The sequence below is a fragment of the Pongo abelii genome, chromosome 3, assembly GCF_028885655.2.
Source record: "Pongo abelii isolate AG06213 chromosome 3, NHGRI_mPonAbe1-v2.0_pri, whole genome shotgun sequence".
NCBI lineage: Eukaryota > Metazoa > Chordata > Mammalia > Primates > Hominidae > Pongo > Pongo abelii.
Genome location: NC_071988.2, coordinates 208,806,243 through 208,830,798, shown reverse-complemented (window position 1 = coordinate 208,830,798; position 24,556 = coordinate 208,806,243). Strand labels below are relative to the sequence as shown.

Genomic DNA, 24,556 nt, shown 5'->3' with positions numbered 1-24,556 from the left:
GTCCTTAAACCAGAACCATCAATGGTATAAAGAAAGCAGCTGAGTCCTATTACTGATTCTAATCTGGTTTATTGGAATGATTTAAAGGGATGGGCAGATATATAGATACAGTGTGAACACAGTGATTTCTATCATGTTTGGGTGCTGAATCTTTAGAGGCACATAGATAGATTCCTCCAATGTCCTGATAAGAATGCCAAGGTAGCTCAGGGAGATGGATAGGAATGGGGAACAGCTGTTGAAGGCCCGAGCTACTGAGCTTGCAGGAGAAGATACTTGATTGGCATTTAATAGACTTCTTTTGGAAAAAAGTGAAGGCTACACAGGCAAGGTTTGTATCATATGGCTTCATAGAGCTAGTGAGTGAGATGTTATGAAGAGCAGACGCCTTTGACAGAACTGCAGCCAAAAAGATAAAAATTGGGCCATGGTGGTTAATTTTATGTCTCAACTTGGCTGGATCACTGTCCCCAGATATTTGGTCAGACATTATTCCAGATGTTTCTGTGAGGATATATTTAAAATGAGACTAACATTTAAATCAGTAGGCTTTGAGGAAGTCAATTCCCCTCCATTATGTGGGCAGCCTTCATCCAGTCAGTTGAGGAAAGGCTTAAGAGAAAATCGACCGCCCTCTGAGAAAAGGGAATTCTGTCAGCAGGTGGCCTTCAGACTTGAAGATCTTCCCTTTGTGTTTGCTTTGTGCATATGTTTAAGGACCCTGAGTATTCGTCTCCATTATTAATTATACTCACCCCATCACTAGGGACCATCTAACATGAGCCAGGGCCTGGGACTGTGATGAGAACAAGGCAAATGCCTGCCTTCATGGAACTCACATTCTTCTTTCTGTTGTGATCTTACATGTTGAAATAGGTGTCTGTTCCTCTTTCCTTCAAGTGTGCTGTGATTTATAATAGTGTTTCCTTCTCCCATCCTAGCTTTATCGAGATATAAGTAAAGATTGTGTATATTTACAGTGCACAATGGGAAGTTTTGATATATGCACGCACTGTGAAACGGTTACCACAGTCAAAGTAATTAACATCCATCACCTACATAGTTATTGGTTTTTCTTGTGGTGAGAACATTTCTCTCTTAACAATTTCAAGTATACAATAATATGTTATTATTGACAGCACCGTCTCATACATAGATCTTCAGAACACACTCATCTTATCTGACTGAGACTATGCACCCTTTGACCAACTTCTCTCCATGCCCCATGCCTCCAACCCCTGGCAACCACCATTGTACTCTGCACTTCGACCTCTTTGAAACAAGTAATTCTTTCAAAGAACCCCTGCACTGGTCAGCATTGGAAAAAGTGTTGCTAGTTAACTAGCTGATGTGTAGCAGAATGAATTGCATTATCTATTAGAAAATATGGAGATTGTGGACAGGAGATATTTCTTCTACTTCCTAAGGGCTGAAATGTTCCTAGATATTTACCTTGAATATGTCATTTTAATTTTCTGAACATAGTCCAGTTACATGTCGCTGCATAATGCTGGGGCCAGCAAGTAGATGGCTAACACAGGAGAGCCATTACCCTTGGAAGAGAGATCTCTGTCTTCGGTACTCAAAGGGCAACAACATTTCCTCTGTTAGATGTGGGCTCTCTTCCTTTCCTTGCTTTGATGTTTCTTTTTCTTTATTCATTCCCCCTTTGGTTAATTTTCAGAAAAACCGTATCTCCAAATATGTAAACTGAATAAACTGGTGTCCTATATTTGAGATGAAAGTTATTTTTCGTCTTGTAAGCTTGTTGTACTTTTTCTCCATTGCTGTGTAACTAATGCCCCCTGGATTTAGTGGCTTCAAACAGCACACTTTGGTCCATTCACAGTCCCTGTGGCTCCGGAGTCTGGGCGTGGCTTAGCAGCATCCTCTGGCCCAGGTTCTAGGCGGTCATCTCACAGCTGAACGTGGGGGATCGGGGGACGCATTCACGTCCAGGCTTGCTCATGGGACTGCTGACAGTTCTCTAGTCCTCTCTGGCTGGTCCAGGGACATCATTTCATTGTCATGCGGGTCTCCCCGGAGGCCACTCGCACCCAAGATGGAAGCCACATTCTTTTGTAAGAGAGACCCCTTACTCTGCCATGTTCTGTTCATTAGAAACGAGTCACTAGGTCTAGCCCACACTGGGGGAAGAGCTTCTACAGCAGTGTGGCTCCCAGGAGAAAGGGGATAGTGGGAGCTCACCGAGAAGCAGCCTACCACATTTGTTATTATTTTCAATGTCTAACAAACCATCGATCCCCGTCAATTCTTCAATTTCAAGTATTTTCCCTTAATCACCCCTTACTTTCCATTTCACTGCCAACACCTCGATCTGTCTTCCTCACCATAAGGCAGATTAGTAACAACTTCCATAACTCGCCATGAGCCCCGCAGAGCCCTCGTTCCCCGCTGCTCGTTATTATTCCTGAAACGCACAGCACCACTTGCTGTTCTTATTTATTTATTTGGAACACTTCAGGAATTTGCATGCCATCCTTGCACAGGGGTCCTGCTAGTCTTCCCTGTACCGTTCCAATTTTAGTACATGCGCTGCGGAAGCGAGCACACTTCCTGTTCTTGTTCACGAGCGTTCAACGCTCATTGTTACCTGCTTCCAATTGTGCGCCACGTTCCCTCCCATTTGCGCCGCGTTCCTTCCAATTATTTGCGCCTTCCCTCCCAGCTGGGCGGGGCTTCCCTGTGTTACCTTCTCAACATGGCGAGCTTGCCGGACGTCACTTCGCCTTTGCCTTTTCCGCTCCGGACTCTGCTCACCGACCTTCTCAGTAGAGCCGGCCCTGCTCACTACCGCGCCCACATGTCCTGTTGTGCTTCATTCCCACAGGCCGCATAAGGTAATATTTACATATGTTCTGGCTGCTTGACTGATTCTAATTTCCCTGTCGATGCTTTTCTTCAACTAGGCTGAAATCCGTGTAACTTCCTATATTTCTGTGCATATGCGGCATCTAACAATATTGAGCACATAATTCCTCAAATACTTGTGGCTTCAAGTGAAAATAGAGCTCTGGGCTTCCTAGCTGCCTAAGCCAAAAAAAAAAAAAAAAAAAAAAAAAAAGAAGAAAGCTAGGAAGGAGAGATAACATAAAAGCCAAAAGAAGGACTATTTTGAGCCCAGGCGCAGTGGCTCACGCCTGTAATCACAGCACTTTGGGAGGCCAAGGCAGCTGGATCACCTGAGGTCAGGAGTTCAAGACCAGCCTGGCCAAGTTGGCGAAACCCCCATCTCTACTAAAAAATACAAAAAATTAGCCGGGCGTGGTGGTGGCTGCCTGTAATACCAGCGACTCGGGAGGCTGAGGCACAAGAATCGCTTGAACCCAGGAGGCGGAGGTTGCAGTGAGCCCAGATGGTGCCATTGCACTCCAGTCTGGGCAACAGAGAGAGACTCCATCTCAAAAAAAAAGGACTGTTTTGAGATATTTCCTAATAATTCTATCTCAAAATGTACAGACACGGACATAGTACAATTGTTTTTAGTAATCCCACATTTTTCTATTATTTCTTTTTAGTCATTCTATTTCTATGATAAAGAATGATATCTCAACAAGAGATGATTTTGTCCCCAAAGAGATATTTGGCAGTATCTGAAGACATTTTTGGTTTTCACAGCTCAGGGGAGGGAGGGTTGCTCCAGGGACATAGTGGGTAGAGGCCAGGGACACTACAATGTATAGAATAGCCTCCAACAACAAGTAACTACTTGGCCCTAAATGTGAATAATGCGGAGATTGGAAACCCAGCTTTATCTCGAGCACAGGAGTGGTGTAGCAAAGTCAGGGCGAACCTGGATTCTGAAGTCACAGCGCTTGTGTTCACTTCCCAGCTGTGCCATTCAAGCTGTGCCATTCACTAGCTGTGTGACCTTGGACAAGTTACTTAGCATCCAGGTTTCCTCATGTTTAAGTGATCGGAGTGATAGAACTCACCATTAAGTGTTGTTGGGAGGATTAGATGAGTTAATAGCTGTAGAGGCCTTCAAGCTGTGTCTGGAACATAATAAGAGCCATCACAAGTGTTTGTGGTGTGAAAACCCCTTTGCAGGAGTTCTCTGTGATGTAAGTGGAAGAAATCATCCCTTCTGATGATCTCCCCTAGTCGTGGTGGAGTAGAAAACCTGAGCAGAATCTCATGGGCAGAGTAGCCTTAATTGGCTGCATCAATCCCTTGTGGCTGAATGCCAAATTCATTGTTATTACCTTTGATCCTCACTACCATCTGCAAGTTGGAAATTGTAGCTAGTTTTAATTCAGTGTTAATGTGCCAGCTGAACATTCTGGCATTTCTCTGAGGGGATCTAATTTGACGATGTAAAAAAGGAGGTGAACCAGCTCTTTTAAATAAGAGCAGGCTTGCAGGTGACTAACATGCTCATTAGATTTCAGACCAGGAGAGCCACCCATTGTTAGTTACAGCAACCAGGTCCAGCACAATGGAGAGAACACTTAGAGGTGCCCACACCATCAGGACAGGAGCTATGCAGAACAAAGACACTCCGTTCTGAAAGGGACCATGTTCTGTGGCTTGCTCCAGATTTTTAATTTACAAAGCAAATGTGTGTGTGTGTGTGTGTGTGTGTGTGTGTGTGTGTTCAAATCACTCATCAGGTTAACTTGACATCTGAATTGCAATCCTGCAGTGTGCTTTTGCAAGTAGATGGATTTCCCCTGCATCAGAACAGAATTTTCTTAGGTATAGGTTTTATGTTATGATTCTTTTTGGGAGTTGCAATCATAGGAAAATTAGGAGGACTAAATCAAAAAGTGTTTTACAAAGTAGATAACTTTCATCACTTGATAATACATACATCTGGTTAGATCTTAGTCTTTCCAAATTCAACTTAAGAATGAAGCTTGTAAAAGTAATTGGCAACTGGCTGCCTCTGCTTTGCATTTAAGTCTCCATGCTAGAAGACAGGATGGGTACATAATTGACAAATAATTAATTTGCTTCTTAATTATTTACATCAGTTTCCCACTGTCCTATAGAAACACAGAGAGACTCTGGGAGCAGCTAAAATACGTATTTTTAGGGTCTCCTTATGATTATGCTAACAAGTCATATGGTGTCCAGAGCAAACATTAGCCAGGTGCGGCGGCTCACACCCGTAATCCCAGCACTTTGGGAGGCTGAGGCTGGAGGATGGCTTGAGCCCAGGAGTTAGAGACCCTGTCTTACAAAAATTAAAAAAAACTAAAACCATTAATTGGGATTTCAGATAACAAAACATAATTTAAGGAAAAACAATAGCACAATACTAAAAACCTGTAATATTGTTCTCTAAAAAGTGACATTGGTTGGTTATAAGCAAGTTTGGGTTTGAAGCATGTGAGCTGGTGGTATTAGTTAAAATTTCATGTCCCTTCAATGCCCTTTCATGCAAGACTCCTTTGAGACCTTCATTGCAGGTGCTATGAAAAGAAAATATTCTGTTTGCAGCAGAATAGCAAAATGAATGCTGTGCACATCATTTTAGTGCTTGTTTCAGATTTAAATTATAGTTATTGTGTATTTTATTCATGTTTCTTTATGTGAACAAAAATAAAATTATTCAACACTAGTTCCAATATAATTATATAATTTCTTAATTCCAGTAAAAGTAATGGCCCATGTTTGAGAATGAAGTCTTAGCTAGGTGAAACAATAAGTCTCTCTGATAGTCTAATTTTCTAGTTAATAATTTTTCTCCATGAAAAGCTAAAACTTAAAAAAAATTCCAACTCTTTTTTCATGGAAAACAAATAAATTTTTAACATTTGAAAAAGAAATACAGGCATACGATTGAAATTTCAAGTGTAATAGGAGTGTTGCCAGGAAAAGGGGTTCCAATCCAAACCCCGAGTAAGGGTTCTTGGATCTTGTGCAGGAAAGAATTCAAGGTGAGTCTCAGAGTGCAGTGAGGAGAGAGAGTTTACTGAAACCTACCCAGATGCAAAGTAGGGCATCCTCAGAAAGCAAGAGGAGGAACCCCTCATCTTTGTCTTAAGTTTTTCTTATATAGGGGTCTTATCTATGTAAAAGCTAAGCTACATTATGTCTACACGCCAGCGGGCTGACAGTGTGACAAAATTTATTCCTCGTTGGTTTAAAGAAAGCTGTCCTTGGCATTTTAGTGCACAAGCACACCACAGCATGACTATAATTATCTTTAAAAGCATATATTGTTATGTGATATTGGGACATTGGGACATTTTGCTGTCATAAGAGTTTGTCCTTGCAGGCATTAGGCGTTTGTTCTCAGCTATTAACATCCTATGACCATGGGTGTTGACATGGTTTGGCTGTGTCCTACCCACGTATCCCAACCCAAATCTCATCTTGAACTGTAGTTCCCATAATCACTACGTGTCATGGGAGGGACCCAGTGGGAGGTAATCGAATCGTGGGGGCAGTAACCTCCATGCTGTTCTTGTGATAATGAGTGAGTTCTCACGAGATCTGATGGCTTTATAAGGGGTCTTCCCCCACTTCACACTTCTCCTTGCTGTACTTCTCCTTGCTGTACTTCTCCTTGCTGACACCATGTGCGGAAGGATGTGTTTGCTTCCCCTCATGCCGTGATTCTCCGTTTTCTGAGGCCTCCCCATCCCTGTGGAATGGGAGCCAATTAAACATCTTTCTTTTATGAATTATCCAGTCTAGGGTATGTCTTTATTAACAGCATGAGAAGAGGCTAATACAGGTGGTAACTGGCAAGGAATGTGCCTCATTAGGTTTAAGATGGAGTTGATTTTAAAGTGGTGTCACCCTGACTCTCCCAGGCTCCTGTTTCCCTAACAGGAGGGTATGCATTCATAGGTAATGTTAAAAATCTGTTGTGTCACTTGAGCAATCTTAAAGATCTTTCCCTATCAACATAGACAGCTACTGTATTTTCCAGTGAACACCTACGTTTTTCATTATATGGCTATTCCATGATTTTAAAGCAATCCTCTACAAACAAAAATTTAGATTTTTTCTGGTTTTTACAATGACTAAAAATGACACAGTGACTTTGCTTGTACATATTCCTTTCCTAGTTGTGAGTGTATATGTAAGATAAATGTGCTGAAGTAAAGTGGTATTTGAATTGAAAATGATAGTTTTATTCAACATTATATTCAAGTTTCTAGTTTTACACCTTTGCCCATACATCCATCTTTTCAATTTTTGATGATGTGATCTGCAAAGAGGTATTAATGGCAAAAACCACAATTACTTTTGCACCAACTGAATACATTGTTTTCATTTTTCTAAATTTACACAGAATCCTTCCACATATTAATTAGCCATTTTCATGCCTTTTAATTTTCTGTTGAATTTTACCTCTCTAAATTAACACTTTTCTGTCACGTGTTTCAAATTTGAGAGAAATGTTATGTTTTGCTTTATTTTGTATCTTTTCTGTCCTCCATATCTTTTCCTTTCAATGTCTTTAATCTTTGTCTTCTTCCTCTTTGCTAGTATTTCAGGTCTTCCCTCGCTGACACTGACTTGCTGGCAGCTGATTGTTCTGTTCCTGGGTGCTTCTAATGGTGTTTTGTCCTTCCTTTGCTTTCTTTACTCTCCAGTTTCTCTTTTGACCTATTTTATCTTTAATTTTTGTTTGATTCCATGTTCTGTTTAATTTCTTCTAGAGCACAAAACATGTGTTGAATATATCATTCTTTGCTCCTTTGTATGTTTCTTCCTGAATGTTTTTAAGCGCTAATTTGTATATGATATTCCCTCCTGCAATGTGTTCACATATATACTAGAAACAATGACTGTCTTGTCCTGCTAGTGCTTTAAACCCAGCAGCACAGCAAAATTGCCTTGGAAGAATATTTATTTATTTATTGAGATGAGATCTTGCTGTGTTGCTCAGGCTGGTCTCAAACTCCTGGCCTCCAGCCATCCTCCCACTTCAGCCTCCCAAAGTGCTGGGATTACAAGAACCACCATGCCCGGCCACCTGGGAAGAGTTTTAAAAATGCCAGTATCCAGGGCCCATTCCAAACCGCAACCTGATCGGGCATCGCCTGTAGCTGAGTTCCCTCTAGGGACTGAAGCACGGAGAGGTTTGAGAAGTTTGCCTTGGCACCGTGGCCTACCTTGCCAGCCCCATACTGCCACGACACTGTGCGGGTAAATCTTGTGTTGTTCATTTGCAGTTTAGTTTTATGGATACATTTTCATTTTGTGGGGGAAAGTACTTAGAAAAGGAGTATCTATCTGGCTTATGTGAAGAGTATTTTTAACCTAATAATAAACTGCGTATTTTGCTCCCCCAAATTATTATATCATTTTACACCTCATTTTGCTTAGCACAAGTTTACAAAGAATTTTCTTTTTTCATTCTAGAAGATTTTATAATTTTAGGTGTGATATTATGCCTGGCGTCTATTTTGAGCTAAATTTTGGATATAGTGCAAGGTTAAGTCCGTGTAAATTTTGGAATCATCTTTGCTATTTTCTACCAAAAAAAGCCTTACTTGGATTTTCACTGGATTTCCATTGAACCTATAGCTCACTTTGGGAAGAATTAAAAGTTTAACCATATTGAGTCTTCCTATTCATGACATGGTAGTTTGCTTTATTTTTTATGTGTGCTTTAATTTCCGTCATCAATATTCTGTAATTTTCACAATATTTTTTACACATTTTTGTTAGATTTATCTCCAAATATTTCATGCTTTTGATACTAGGGTAAATGATGTTTCCTAAAATTTGAATTTCCAATTGTTCATTGCTAGTATATAAAAAGACATTTGATTTTCATATATTGGCCTTAACTTCTACAACCTTGTTAGATTCACTTCTTCCAATAGCATTTAAAGAAGATTATTTGGAATTTTTATGCAGTCAGGTAATGAATGTAGTTTTGTTTTTTTAAGTCTGTGTGCCTTTTCTTTCTGTCTCTTGCCTTATTTTACTGTTTAAGATTTTAAATACATTTTACGTAGAAGTGATGAGAGTTGATCTTTTTGTCCTGTGCTAATCATGGTTATTTTAAAATTCCTGTTTGATTGTTTTAGCATCTTGTTCATCTCTGGGCCTTATTCTGTTGATTGCTTTATCCCTTGATAGTAAGTTGGATGTTATCTTGCTTTACACATCATACATATATGTATTTTTTAAATTGACCATCAGACATTGTGTGTAGAAGGACAATAGTAATAAAGGGACTTTTAAAATGTTTTATGTCCAGAAACAGGCATACTTCTTCTGCCAGGCCACTTGTGTGGAAGTCTGGTTTGAGTTGGGTTTGGGTTTTGTTGCTGCTATAATCACAGTTAGTTCAAACTTTAAGTTCTTCCAGTCGTGGGCTCTGATACTTTGTATTAGTGAAGGACCTGGTGTGCTGCAGAGCTTTTCTCAATGTTACTGTTTCACCTTCATCTTTTGGCAGACCCTGAATGCCTGTACTACAAAAGATGTCTCTCTTTTCATTTGATTCCTCCCTCCCAGAGTAAACGACTGTTGTTGTTTATTTTCCCATGAAAGACTTAAGGTGTGGAAGAGGCATTTTTTAATTTCCCTGGTCCAGCCTCAATCTTAGGCTATCCCTGTTAGCCTGGACCTCACGTATGGGGTTTTCTCAGTATTTCTGCCTTTGTCTCATAGTCAAACTTTGCTTGTATCTGTGGGGGTTCTTTGGAGAAAGCTTCCTGCTCCTGGCTCACTGGTAGCAGACCTCTGTTTTATATGGGGCATGATCCAGGGGCAGATGGCTTTTGCTTTTAACCACCCTACCACAAACAAACAAACAAACAAACAACAGAAGATCTTTTCACAGCCTTGGGGGACAAAAGGATTACCTGCCCACCCACAGTGGCCTCATGCTTTTGTGCTGTGTGAAAGAAAGGCCCAGAAAGGAGGTGGGGATCTATGTCTGCCACATGAAGCTCTCTCTCTGCTTTTCTGCTGTGTACCATTCTTCTCTATGGGCATCCAGTGGAGGCCCATTGGGAAGACCCTGGGAATGCCGACTCCTCATGTGTATGGATGGGCTCTGTTCACACTAATGCAAGGCAACAATTCTAAAGGTGGGTGACATCAACCCCAGCACTTTGGGAAGCTGAAGAAGATTGCTTGAGGTCAGGAGCTCGAGGCCAGCCTGCAACAGAGTGAGACCTCGTCTCTACAAAATATAATTTTAAAAGGTTAGTTGGGCATGATGGTGTGCACCTGTAGTCATAGCTACTTGGGAGGCTGAAGTGGGAGGATCACTTGAGCCCAGGAGGTTGAGGCTGCAGTGAGCAATGATCGATTGTGCCACTGCATTCCAGCCTGGGCAACAGAGAAAGACCCTGTCTATAAAAATAAATAAAAATAAAAATAGGTGATATTCATTTTGTACTTATGACAGTTACTATTCAAAGGCTTTATCTGTATTAGCTCATTTAATTCTCACAGTAGCCATATGGATTAGGCGTTATTGTCATTAATTTCCTGTCTGGAGTTAGGCCAAACCTCAGGTTAAGGGCACAGTTCTTTACAAGACTGCCTTCGCGACAGACACCAGCTACAAGTTTGGAGGCCTCCGGAGCCACCCTAACTTCTAACCAGCTGGCTACCAATTCAGGGGTCCCTACAGACTCCCTGAGGTTCAACAATTTTCTAGAACAGCTCACAGAGGTTAGGAAGGCACTATACTTATGATGGCAGTTTTATTGCAGTAAAAGGATGTAATAATTCAGAAGCAACGAAAGGGAGAGATTCACAAAAGGGGATCTATGAGGGTTCCAGCTGTGAAGCTGCTCTTGTCCTCAGGACGTGCTACCCTTCCGGCACTTCAGTGTATGGCAATGCACAGAGGAAATTGCCAACCAAGGAAGCTCCCCTGAGTTCTTGTGAGTTTTATTGGGGTTTCATTACATAGGCGTGATTCATTGCCCATGTGTCTCAGTCTTTGGCCCCTCTCCTCCTCAGAGGTCAGGCCACTAAAATATGGTTCAAAGCCCTCGACTCCCTAGTCACATGGTTGGTCGTCTTAACCAGCCTCCATTCCAAGTCATATGTTCACATAAACTGTCAAGTGTGGTCCAAGGAGCCCCCCATGAATAACAAAGGTACTCCTAGAGCATAGGAAATGGCAGGGGTTTAGAGGTTACTTCCCAAAACCTGGGGACAAAGGCCAGCCAAATTCTTAATAATACACTTCCCAGATGAGGAAATGGAGTCACAGAGCTATGCAGTCATTTACCTAAGGCACTCTTTTAGCAAATAGTAGAATTGTGATTCAATCCACACCATGTGGCTTTAGAGTATGTGCTTGTAAGTGGTACAGCCTCCAGTGAAGGCAGAGAATAAGTAAAATGGAGAAATATAGGTTGACTCTCAGTTTTTGGACTTGCTCCAAATAGGGAGGTGAAAATTTCATTAACTAGAGTAGGACAGATAATAGGAGAAGGACTGGGAGGAAACATAATGAGCTCAGTTCCCGAGCCTTTTGAGTTTGAGGAGCCCGTCATATAGCTGAGTGTGCAAGAGAACGTCTCCAGGCTAGAGACAGATGTCAGTTTCATCAGGTTTTCAAGCAGTGAACATGCTCAAGGAAGCCTCTAGAAAGAGAAGGGAAGAGTGTGTAAATGACAAAGTCCTGTGGAACACAAATATTTCAAAGATAGTTGGGGAAATGGAGGAGTGAAAAAAAATAAAACTAAGTAGGAGTGGCAGGAGAAGTCTCAGGGGAGTATGAGTCCTACAAGCCACATGGGAGAACAGTATTAAGAACTAAATGCCAAAGTGAGTTGATCTGCCTTAAAGACCTCCCTCCTCTGCACCCAGTTTCCCATTGTTTCTCCATCCTGGCATTTGTTATGCTGTAATTTAATTGGTTATTATTATTATTTTATAGACAAGGTCTCACTCTGTCGCCCAGGCTGGAGTGCAGTAGCATGATCATGGCTCACTGCAACCTCAAACTCCCCAGCTCAAATGATCCTCCTGTTTAAGCCTCCCAAATAGCTGGACCACAGGCATGCGCCACCATGCCTGGCTAATTTTTTTTATTTTGCAGCGATGAGATCTCCCTATGTTACCCAGGTTGGTCTGTAATTGATTATCTTCTTGCTTTCTTTACCACAGACTGTGTGCTCCATAAGGGTAAAGGCCATGTGTATCTTGTTCATTGTCATATCACCAGTGCCAGCTCAGTGGTGGAAGTGGTGGCTGCTTCCTAAGTATAAACCCTCCATAATGAGGGAACGAAAAAGGGGTTTGGCTGCTAGAAGATTATTTACAACAGTTGCAAAAGAACTTCAGGAAAATATGGGGGCCGAAAATATAATTTTGTAATAATTAATGCATAAAATAAGCATGTAGGTAAAGATGGTGAATTAAATATTTAAGGAGAAAAAATGGTTGGAAGTAGACGTAGACACAGGATGGAGAAAGGATTTATTAAGAAAGGTTTATGGGGAGGCCTGGGGCGAACAAGCCAGAAGAGAGGAGGAAGAGGGTTCATGGGTTGAGTATGATCCTGGAGGATGGTAAGAGCACGGGAGGGTAAACAAGGGCGGGGACCATGGAGACAAAAGAGGGGAAGGAGAGCGCGGGGCAGAAGCAGGAAGATCTCTCTGACCTTCTCCCACTGTTCTCCTCCAAAGCAGGTCCTAAAATAATTATTTGGCCTCCCTCTAAAATAGGTCATTAGACCCTCATTCCAGAGGTTCCTTCTCCCTATACCTAGAGAAAAGGAATGAAGACCCAGCGATGCCAAGCAGAATCTGAACAAATTGGCCTTGCTAAGTTCTCCCCAGGTTATTCTCATTAGCTCATCTTCCCTTTGTCCAACCATCCTACAGGACTGTCCACTCTCTATCCATCCTAAGCATAAAAATACAGTGTTCCCTGTTTCTTTGGGCCTTCATTTCTGAAGGCTCCTGGGTCATGTAAAACTTTGGTTAGATAAATTTGCATGATTTTCTTTTGCTAATCAGTTTTTTGTTATGGGGTCTCAGCCATGAATGTTGTGGTGGGTTAAGAGAAGATATAAGCTGAGCAAGAACAGATAAATGAAGTCGGGGCGAAGGCCTGTCCAAGGTGAACACCACAAACACAAGGGCTTTAAGGACAACTGTGGGCTCCTGGCCTGCTTTGGGCAGCACAGGCAGTAACTCCAGGCTTCATCTCCACTGCGTGGGTCTGAGAAGCCTGTGAGGTCTGTTAGCGCAATAGGGGCTGGGGGCAGTAGCGAAAAAGTGGTTCAGATATGGGGTAGGCAAGACAGTGTAGTCAGACAAAAACGAAAATGTTAGGAACGGTGGAGTAGATTAAAGTTTTTAGAGAAGTAGAAGAGAGAATTAATGGCATGAGAAAACTGTGAGAAAAAAGAGTGTTGCAATTTTAGATTTCACTAGGGGGCCAGGCGTGGTGGTTCATACCTGTAATCCCAGCACTTTGGGAGGCTGTGGTGGGAGGATCACCTGATCCCAGGAATTTGAAACCAGCCTGGGCAACATGGCAAGACGTTGTCTCTACAAAACAAAACAAAACAAAAAAAAAAAAAAGAAAGAAAGAAAAGAAAAACAGTAGGAAAATTGTTACTGAAACACCAGTGGTTTGATCTCAGTCCTGCTGCTCACTGCACGGAAAGCCAATCACTGAGATGATGAGTATTGCCAAGGAAGAAGGCTTTAATAGGGTGCTGCAGCTGAGGAGATGCCAGCTGAGTCTCACATCCATCTCCCTGACTGATCAAAACCAGGAGTTTATATAGCAGGCAAGAAATATAACAATGTATAAGAAAACAGGGCCAGGCGTGGTGGCTCAGGCTGGTGGTGGTGGCTTACACCTGTAATCTCAGCATTTTGGGAGGCAGAGGTGGGTGGATCACGAGGTCAGGAGTTTGAGACCAGTCTGGCTAAGAAATCCTGTCTCTACTAAAAATACAAAAATTGGCTGGGCATGGTGGCATGCACCTGTAGTCCCAGCTACTCACGAGGCTGAGACAGAAGAATCGCTTGAACTCAGGAGGCGGAGGTTGCAGTGAGCTGAGATCGCGCCACTGCACTTCAGCCTGGCGACAGCGAGACTCTCAAAAAAAAAAAAAAAAAAAGAACACAGGAACTTGGGAGGGGCAAGGAAGTGATCATGGTGAATGAGGGGTCGGGCATCTGGTGTGGTGATCTAGTTTCAGTTCTTTGATACTTTTTGTGAGAGGCCTGAAGGTCATTTCCTGAGGAATTACAAGCTCTCTAAGTGATCTTGATGCCTGCCAGCGGTATGGGAAGCACTGCCTTAGCAGAAGCACACGCGATGCCTTGATCCCAGCATATCTGCAGACTGGACCTCGGGCATCTGTGCAGCCTTAGGGCCCTGGGCCTGTGCAGGAAGACTCTGGCCTATGTAGGGAGGCCTGGTCATTCCAGAAGATAGACCTGTGTGCTGAAGCTACTGGTGACTTGTGGACCACGGCCACCCGTCAGCAGGTCACACCATCTTTAGGCAGATAGTGCTGGGTTCCTGCTGCCTCTGCCATGGACCAGCTGTGTGCTATGTTTGGTAAATCATTGACTTCCCCAGTCGGGGGTGGAGAGAGGGACTTACATGAAGAGGTAGTCACAGGTTTCACAAGGTTTTCAGGAGGGTATCTAGATGTCCAGATCATCCTTTTCATTGCAATAAGCAAAGCTATAGTTGAATCATTACTATTTGTGTAGTTATATTTCATTGATGATAATCTTAATCAAAGACTACATGATTAATTTATTAACTTAATTGAATATATTTTTTCTGAACACAGCATGCTAACAGCTTCTTCCTCTAAAAATAGATGAAGCCCTAAATTCTTTGTGGATAATTTCTACGTTTTTTTTGGTAGATTGTAGGGAATATTTGCTTAGCTATAAGTTTTGTTAAATACATTTGAAATATATACACTTTTAATCTGTATATATTTCGAGGCAACTTCTCCACCCCTGCTCCCAACAAAAATACCACCTCATATATTCTGAGACTGTGGCTCCTTTACTGAATGTACCCAAAGGCGAATGCACCAGGTTCAGGGGATGCGGGTGGACCTCGAGGCCACACTGGATAAGACAGGGTTTTCTGTTCAGGGGATGCGGGTGGACCTTGAGGCCACACTGGATAAGACAGGGTTTTCTTTGGATTTGTCTTGTCAATTTTGCTTTTAGGAAATTTTTAAACATTTCCCTTCATCAAGGATTAAAATCTGAAAGCAGATCTTTTATGAGCTGGCTTTGCTTGTATTTGGGCTTGGAGATCACTTGTCTTTATTAAGCCCCTCCTTGTTAAGCCAACTAGGTCAGAATCCTAGCTCCATAATATAATAGCTCTGCAACCTCACGCTGTTGCCTTAAATTCTGATTCCTTTCTACAAGAACCACAATGAAGATTAAATGAGATCTTATATAAAAGCATTTTCTAAATCACTTAAGGCTAACCTTGTCTCAATCAATTGTCACTGCTTTAAATTGCAAAAACCTACCGTTTGCTGAAAGTCAACTTTGGGCTGATGTAGAAGCCACTTCTAGTCACAATCCTGTTGACTCTTCTCAGAGGATTGTGTGTGGCCAAGGATCTGCTTTCTCCTTCCACTGGGAATGCTCATTCTTTAGACTGGGAGGAAATGGGATTATCTTCTCTCCTCCCCTTCAACACAGAGCGGCTCTCCAGCCTTGTACCATGTTCCCATGGGGTCGATGAGTCCTCCAGGAGATTCTGAAAGGATGGTTCCTCCGTCTTCCAGTAGCTCCAGGTGCAGGGGACCGGGTGAGGGCCAGGGAGGCGGAGTGAGGCTGTCACTGCTCTCTTAGAAGCTCCGCCTCTGCTCTCAGTACCTACGGGCTGCCCTTTCTGAAGACAGGCACATTCATCAGTGCAGAGGAACACACACCTGCTCTGGTAGGGGCAGAACACGAGTTTTCTCTCTGCCCTCCAACCTTAGCTGAGACTCCCTGTAACAAAGACCGAGTAAGAAGAGAAAAACAAACAGAAGTTTATTAGTATGTGTAGCTCATGTCTACTTGGGAGGCACCCAGAGAACTGAGTATGTCTCTGGAGTTGATCTCAAACAGGTAGTTTAAACTTCAGGCTTAAAAACCTTCTCCATGGTTCAGGAGTCTGGAGATCTAGTTGTTGTTCTCTCTCTGGTGCAGAGAGGAAGGCACCCTTACAAATGGACAGCTCCTTTATGGACGTACATTTCCTTTACAAAATGGTAAGTCTCTGTTTTTAAAGGTTCTCCTGCGTCTGCAATTTCTCAAAATAACCAGCTCCAAATGATCCTTAAGACAAAGAGGCATGTGTGGGAAGCATGGTCTGGTTAGTCTGTGACGGTCAGTGTGGGAGGCATGGTCTGGTTAGTCTCTGACAGTCATATTTTGGGGTGGTATAGTCTGGTCTCTGACAGTCATATTTTGGGGTGGTATAGTCTGGTCTCCGACAGTCATATTTTGGGGTGTATAATCTGGTCTCTGACAGTCATATTTTGGGACGATATAGTCTGGTCTCCGACAGTCATATTTTGGGACGATATAGTCTGGTCTCCGACAGTCATATTTTGGGGTGATTATAGTCTGGTCTCCGACAGTCATATTTTGGGGTGATATAGTCTGGTCTCCGACAGTCATATTTTGGGGTGATTATAGTCTGGTCTCCGACAGTCATATTTTGGGGTGATATAGTCTGGTCTCCGACAGTCATATTTTGGGGCGATGTAGTCTGGTCTCCGACAGTCATATTTTGGGGTGTTATAGTCTGGTCTCCGACAGTCATATTTTGGAGTGGTATAATCTGGTCTCTGACAGTCATATTTTGGGTTGATATAGTCTGGTCTCCGACAGTCATATTTTGGGGCGATGTAGTCTGGTCTCCGACAGTCATATTTTGGGGTGTTATAGTCTGGTCTCCGACAGTCATATTTTGGAGTGGTATAATCTGGTCTCTGACAGTCATATTTTGGGTTGCTATAGTCTGGTCTCTGACAGTCATATTTTGGGGTGGTATAGTCTGGTCTCTGACAGTCATATTTTGGGGTGTATAATCTGGTCTCTGACAGTCATATTTTGGGATGATATAGTCTGGTCTCTGACAGTCATATTTTGGGGTGATATAGTTGGTCTCCAACAGTCATATTTTGGGACGATATAGTCTGGTCCCTGACAGTCATATTTTGGGGTGATATAGTCTGGTCTCTGACAGTCATAGTTTGGGGTGGTATAATCTGGTCTCCGACAGTCATATTTTGGAGTGATATAGTCTGGTCTATGACAGGCATATTTTGGGGTGGTATAGTGTGGTCTCTGACAGTCATATTTTGGGGTGTATAATCTGGTCTCTGACAGTCATATTTTGGGATGATATAGTCTGGTCTCTGACAGTCATATTTTGGGGTGATATAGTCTGGTTGTCAACAGTCATATTTTGGGACGATATAGTCTGGTCTCCGACAGTCATATTTTGGGGTGGTATAATCTGGTCTCTGACAGTCATATTTTGGGGCATATAATCTGGCCTGACAGTCGTATTTGGGTTGCTATAGTCTGGTCCCTGACAGTCATATTTTAGGATGGCATATTCAGAGGCCTGTCAGTTTCCTGTTTCCAAGATGCTGCCATCAGCGGATCCAATCTTCACTGCCTCTGGCAGAGTGGAAACTAGCCTGGGCGTGAGGGCATGCAGGCAGGGCAGCACAGTGGTGAGGGGAGGGAAGATCTGGGCGGAAGGCACCCTCCCCCCACCCCACTGCGTCCAGCACCGTCCTCACAGCACTTCTAAAATGAACGCTTTCCCTGCCTTCTTCTTCATCCTAAATGACATGCTTAGCACTGCTTCATCTTTATAAAACAGAGCTTTCTTTAAGTCTTGTTCATGCTGCAGATACAAAGCAACTTTTATGCGTGACCTAACCTAGTGGCCACCTACACACAGCCCTGTGTGACTCTGGAGATGGCGTGCACGCCCCCCGTGTCTGCTCTGGACCCCTGGCTCACGCCACTCGGCTCAGCCCCCATGCTCTGCTCAGTCCATCCAGCCTAAGCCAGTTCTGTGGCAGCCAGCCGTGAAAACGGAACCCTCTCCAGCCTGTGTCTCGCAGGAAGGCTGTTGACTCTTTCTGCAAAAAACCACACAAGTGGCACATTGGCTTTCTTTGTGGTCAGACCCTTCATTGCCAAAATCTTCAGCATTCTTCTGGCTTTCCTTGTATTCTTTATTTCACTTGAAAAGGGGGTGGGAGTGGTGAGACATTAATATAACACTGTAGCCTGTTTCTTAGAGTTTCAAATTGCTAAAAAAGGAAAGAACTCCTGATTTCTTCCTTTCACTTAAAACCTGTGAGGCAGTCCCTGTGTGTGTGTGAGCCAGTCCCTGTGTGTGTGTGTGAGGCAGTCCCTGTGTGTGTGTGAGCCAGTCCCTGTGTGTGTGTGTGAGCCAGTCCCTGTGTGTGTGTGTGAGCCAGTCCCTGTGTGTGTGTGAGCCAGTCCCTGTGTGTGTGTGTGAGGTAGTCCCTGTGTGTGTGTGAGGCAGTCCCTGTGTGTGTGTGTGAGGTAGTCCCTGTGTGTGTGTGAGCCAGTCCCTGTGTGTGTGTGAGCCAGTCCCTGTGTGTGTGTGAGGCAGCCCCTGTGTGTGTGAGCCAGTCCCTGTGTGTGAAGCAGTCCCTGTGTGTGTGAGCCAGTCCCTGTGTGTGTGTGAGGCAGTCCCTGTGTGTGTGTGAGGCAGTCCCTGTGTGTGTGAGCCAGTCCCCGTGTGTGTGTGAGGCAGTCCCCGTGTGTGTGAGGCAGTCCCCGTGTGTGTGTGAGGCAGTCCCTGTGTGTGTGAGCCAGTCCCTGTGTGTGTGTGAGGTAGTCCCTGTGTGTGTGTGAGGCAGTCCCTGTGTGTGTGTGTGAGGCAGTCTCTGTGTGTGAGGCAGTCCCTGTGTGTGTGTGTGAGCCAGTTCCTGTGTGTGTGTGTGTGTGTGAGTGTGTGTGAGAGAGAGGCAGTCCCTGTGTGTGTGTGTGTGTGTGTGTGTGTGTGTGTGAGGCAGCCCCTTTGTGTGTGTGAGGAAGTCCCTGTAGGGTTTCCCCTGCCATCACCACTTTACAGCTGGTCCCGGGCTGCACAGGAGGGCCGTGCTGGTTACCTGGTTGACAGTATCCCCAGCTGGAGCTTCTCTAGGGGCTGGAGACCGCTGCGCCCGCAGGGGCAGGAAGGTGGCCCTGGATCTTCAAGGAGGAAAGCGTCCACGTGCTTGTGCCTGTCTGGCTTCCGGGTGACTCGTTCCCTATGTGACATTGCCTTCAGAGGCGCTGTGGCCAGGCTCCAGAAACTGTGGGCAGCCACCCAGGTCTGTGCAGCCTCCCTCGCATCGCACATAAGGGCTTTTCCTTGCCTCAGAACTTCCTGCTCAAGAAAGTTGCCACAATTCTGTCTTTCGCTTTCCCGGAGTCTCCTCAAGAAAAGAAAAGAAAAGGAAGGGAAAGGAAAGGAAGCGGAAGGGAAGGGGAAGGGAAGGAAGGGGGAAGGGAAGGGGAAGGGAAGGGGAAGGGAAGGGGAAGGGAGGGGAGGGGAGGGGAGAAGACAGACAGGAGGGGAGGGGAATGGAGGGGAAGGGAGAAAAGAAAATAAAAGAAGGGAGGGGGAGGGAGGGAACGGGGGAAGGGAGGGGAGGGGAGGGGAACTTTTGTCTGAGGAATGCAAGTCCTTTGAATTGTCAGACTCAGAGAGATGTTAAAATGAGATGGCAACCGCAGCCTGCTGCCCCTTTTGATCTCGCAATTCATCTCTGGAAACTGCTTGCTGTTGCCACAGAAGCTATACATGTACCTAAGGATGCCATGCCCGGACACTATGCCCCACCATAATCAATGTTATTTCTGTAGACCAGTGAGAATTCCTGAGGAGCCACTTTGTGTCAGCCCACTCTCCATCCTCCTTTATCGCCTTTAAAAATCCACCTGGCCGGGTGCGGTGGCTCACGCCTGTAATCCCAGCACTTTGGGAAGCTGAGGTGGGTGGATCACAAAGTCAGGAGATCAAGACCATCCTGGCCAACATGGTGAAACCCCGTCTCTACTAAAAATACAAAAATTAGCTGGGCATGGTGGTGCATGCCTATAATCCCAGCTACTTGGGAGGCTGAGGCAGGAGAATCACTTGAACCAAGAAGTCGGAGGTTGCAGTGAGCCAAGATGGCACCACTACACTCCAGGCCGGCAGGAGAATGAGACTTCGAAAAAAAATAATCCACCTATGCAGGGCACAGTGGCTCGTGCTTATAATCCCGACACTTTGGGAGGCTGAGGAGGATCACTTAAGGCCAGGCATTTGAGATCACCCTGGGCAAAATAGTGATACCCTGTCTCTACAAAAACATTAAAAAATATAAAAAATTAGCCAGGCACGGTGGCATGTGTCTGTGGTCCTAGCTACCCGTGAGGCTGAGGCAGGAGGATCACTTAAGCTTAGGAGTTTGAGGCTGCACTCCAGCCTGGGGGACAGAGCCAGACCCTGTAAAAAAAAAAAAAAAAAAAAAATCAGCCGGGTGCAGTGGCTCACATCTGTAATCTTGCACTTTAGGAGGCCAAGGCAGGTGGATCATGAGGTCAGGAGATCTAGACCATCCTGGCCAACATGGTGAAACCCTGTTTCTACTAAAATTACAAAAATTAGCCAAGTGTGGTGGCACGTGCCTGTAATCCCAGCTACTCGGGAGGCTGAGGCAGGAGAATCGCTTGAACCCGGGAGGCGGAGGTTGCAGTGAGCTGAGATTGTGCCATTGCACTCCACCCTGGCAACAGAGCGAGATTCTGTCAAAAAAAAAAAAAAAAAAATCCACTTACAACTTCTGCTAATTGGGATGTATATTCAGGGCAACTTGAATCTATGCTCCCAGATTTCAATCGTCAAGCTTAGCCCAAGTAAACTCTCTACTACATTAATTTTGTTTCAGCTTCTTCCATTTAGGTTGACATTGCTAGTGGGAAAAACCAAACTCTGTAAAATATTTTAAAGAGTTTATTCTGAGCCAATATGAGTGACCACAGCCCAGGGAAACAGTCTCAAGGGGTCCTGAGCAAGTGCTCCTGAGGTGGCCGGGTTACGGTGTGCTCTTAGTGCTGCTGAGGTGGCCAGGTTACAGTGTGGTCTTACACATTTCGAGGAGGCAAAACACAAATCCATACATGGAAGGTGTGCATTGGCCCGGCCAGGAAACGCAGGACATCTTGAAGTGGGGGCTTACAGGTCACAGGCGGATTCCGAGATTCTTTAATGTGCAGTTGGTGAAAGGAACAAAACTTTGTCTAAAAATTTGGAGTTAGCAGAATGGACTGTTGAAGTTAAGATAAGGATGCTTAGGACTTGCCCTGTGGAGGATAAAAAAAGGAAAAAAAGATAAGGATGCTGTGTCAGAGTCAGCCACAATATGACCTGTTCAGCAAAACTGCCAGCTTTACATCCTGTTTAGAATCTGACTTTTTTTTTTTTTTTTTTTGAGATGGAGTCTGACTCTGTCGCCCGGGCTGGAGTGCAGTGGTGTGATCTCGGCTCACTGCAACCTCCGCCTTCTGGGTTCAAGCAATTCTCCTGCCTCAGCCTCCCAAGTAGCTGGGACTACAAGCACCCACCACCACGCCCGGCTAATTTTTTATATTTTTAGTAGAGACGGGGTTTCACCATGTTGGCCAGGATGGTCTCAGTCTCCTGACCTCGTGATCCTCCCAACTCGGCCTCCCAAAGTGCTAGGATTACAGGCTTGAGCCACTGCTCCTGGCCTAGAATTTGGCTTCTTAGTACAACAGAGAGTCTGTTTTGTCAGCCTCCTGATCTCTGTTTTTACAGGACTGCTGGTCAGTTGTTATGTCTAAGCTCCAAAAGAAAGCGGGTATGAGGAGACATGCCTGACCTCCCTTCCGGTGATGGCCTGGAACTCAGTTTTAGGCTTTCTCTGGAGTTCCCTTGGCCAAGAGGGGGTCTGATCAGTGTGGGGCTTAAGATTTTATTTTTAGTTCACCACACGAATAATGCAAATTTTTCTGACAGGGGTAACACTGGTGTTTTAATCCCAAATGTAAGCTGCCTCCTCAGATGCTTTTCGGAGGTTTGGGGTAGGCTTGGAGCTGGCAGGGAAGCTGTGAAAGCCACCATGGGTGGTGCAGGCAGCGACCATGACGTCTGCTTGCTGTAGCCTCTGGCCTGGGGTTGGGTCCACCTCCAGGAGCTGGGAGAGACGGTTCTGCCAGGAGGACAGGTCTGGGGAAAGTTCACGACTGGCCACTGAGGGGCTCTCCCCGGTCTCCCATTCTCTCTTTGCTTCTCTTCCTGTCGCCTGTCCACTCCTCACACATTCATCCTCCTAGCTCTGCCACCCTCAGTCTTGCCAGCAGCCTCCTTGCTCAAGCCAGATGCTTTTGTCCTTGTTTCTGGAATCCCTGCTGTTACCAAAGCCACTGTAGAGAGAAAAAAGAGTGATCCAAGAATAATTATGATGATTCTGTACAGAGGGTGGTGCTTCACTCAAAGAATTGTGGAAGAAATACATATGGAAGTGTTTTCTGTTCTGGTCCTCAGAGCCCTCGGCTGACTTGGTGGAGTGCAGCGGCTCCACTGCAGCTGGGCAGGAGGCGCTGCGATGGTTTCTGGGGATGCTCGCAGCGTCCCTACCCCTCTCCCCACCGTGCCTTCCCCTGCTGCTTCTAATGAGAGAAGGAGCAGGGCTGCATGGGGTTGGGGCAGGCTGAGGCAGCGGCAGCTGGCAGGTGCTTTCACCTCTTCACCAGGGCGACCATCATGGCTGTACTTTGTGGTGTGTGTGCTGTATTGAAAAATCTTGAGTTTTGGTGAGGCACAGAGGCCCACGCCTGCAATCCCAGTACTTTGGGAGGCTGAGGCGGGAAGATCCTTTGAGAGCAGGAGTTCAAGACCAGGCTGGGCAACACAGCAAGACCCCATCTCTACAAAAAATTTGAAAACAAAACTAGCTGGTCGTAGTGGTATGCACCTATAGTCCCATCTACTTGGGAGGCTGAGGAGAGAGGATGGCTTGAGCCCAGGAGTTTGAGGTTGTAGTGAGCTATGATCATGCCACCGCACTCCAGCCTGGGTGACAGAGCCAGACCCTGTCTCGAAAAAATAAAAATGAACTAAAATCTTTAGCTTTGTTTTGAAAATATTTTAAAACCCCTAAAACCGAATATTTGCCTTGAGTGGTGCTTTCCAAACCTTTCTGGTTATAAACATCACTTGCAGTTCTTTGTAAACACCAGGACTCCAGCCTGCATCTCAGCCGTGCTGAATCAGAATCTCGAGTGGAGTCTTATGAGAAGGGAAGCTGGGAAAATCTGGCTAAAGAATTGTCAAGTGGCAGAATATTGAATATAAAACCTGTGCTCTGCTAGACTGTCATAAAAGTAAAATCTTAATTATCATAGCTATGGGATAAGTACCCAGAGTTGATCTGAATATGAATATGTGGCCCATGCCATTAAATTTTTAATAAGGAAAAAGTGCCAGGACAAATGTACATGCAAAAAGCCTTTCTCACAGGCATTTTTCTGGACCCAATTCCATAGAAAAGAAAAATAACATTTCTTTCTTGTATAGCAGTCGTATTCCTGCATGTCAGCTGCAAAATAGGTTATTAGTTGAAACACAGAGCTGTGTAACTGACAGTCCACTTTCAAAAGAGTATTCAACTGGTAAGAAAATTGATAGAAAAAGCTTTTCTTGATGTGACTATTACAAGGATTAAATTAAAGTTTGGGGGAAAAAAAGTAATTCAAGAAGACTATGTTTTCAGTGACCTATATTTTTGCCTTCTTGAACAAGTGATAAAATGCTTGTTCAATTTTGTGTATATAGTCTCTGAGAAAAAATGAAATACAGCTATACGACTCAGGTTCTTTTTTGAAAAATACCGTTCTGAGCCATGAGCCCTGTAGAGGAGAAAAAGTAATCTCTTTTTCTCACCCATTCAGTTCGTGGCTGACACCTCCATAACATAGGACAGATTAACAGGAGAAAACCTGAACAAATATATTTAGTGAAAGCTTCACATGTCACAGGAGCCTTCAGGAATGAAGGCCCAAAGAACCAGGGAAAACTGTGTATTTTTATGCTAAGTCTGATGAAGAAAAGTAGATAGTTGTAGAGAAGCATGACTGGATAAAAGGGAATGTGATCTAATGATAATAAACTTGGGGGAACTCCTTTAGGCCTATTTGTTCCGATTCTTTTTGTGTCTGTGAATTCCTTCCCCCGCCCCAGGTATAGGACACAATACCTGTCACATGAGGGTCTTCACTGGAGTAGCGAGGAGCTCAGAGAATGATGTTCCTGAGTTTGATGGCTTGCTTCAGGGGAGGAGAATTCTAGATTCTACGACCTGCTTTAGAGGGGAAAGGGGGTTAGGAGAAAGGAAGGCAGGAGAAGATTGGAGAGACCTTCTGGCTTCTGTGACACTCTCAACCTCCTTCTGCTCAGAACACTCAGCATGCCGAGGTGCCTAGAATTGCCTGGTGTCAAAAGCAGCTGATGGTGCAGGTGACGTTGTCTACCTGGAGCTGCAGATGGGTTGCTTTAGAGTTATTTACAGTTTCTTAGCTAGAGGGGGCTGTGTACT

The 24,556-nt window shown here is 44.4% G+C and overlaps 1 long non-coding RNA gene and 1 other non-coding gene across 3 annotated transcripts in view; one reads left to right on the top strand and one right to left on the bottom strand.

Moving 5' to 3' along the window:
* The first annotated feature begins 1,153 nt into the window (after window positions 1-1,153).
* LOC129059196 (uncharacterized) overlaps window positions 1,154-24,556 on the top strand; it is a 143,308-nt gene continuing 119,905 nt past the window's right edge. Inside the window, exon 1 of one of the 2 annotated variants that reach the window (XR_008524918.2) lies at window positions 1,154-2,861. This is a non-coding gene — a long non-coding RNA (uncharacterized LOC129059196). The remainder of the gene's footprint in view (window positions 2,862-24,556) is intronic. The other variant, XR_010139840.1, reaches the window with a different exon arrangement.
* LOC112133206 (U6 spliceosomal RNA) lies at window positions 2,466-2,572 on the bottom strand. Its single transcript, XR_002914892.1, has one exon. It is a non-coding gene; the product is annotated as a U6 spliceosomal RNA (small nuclear RNA).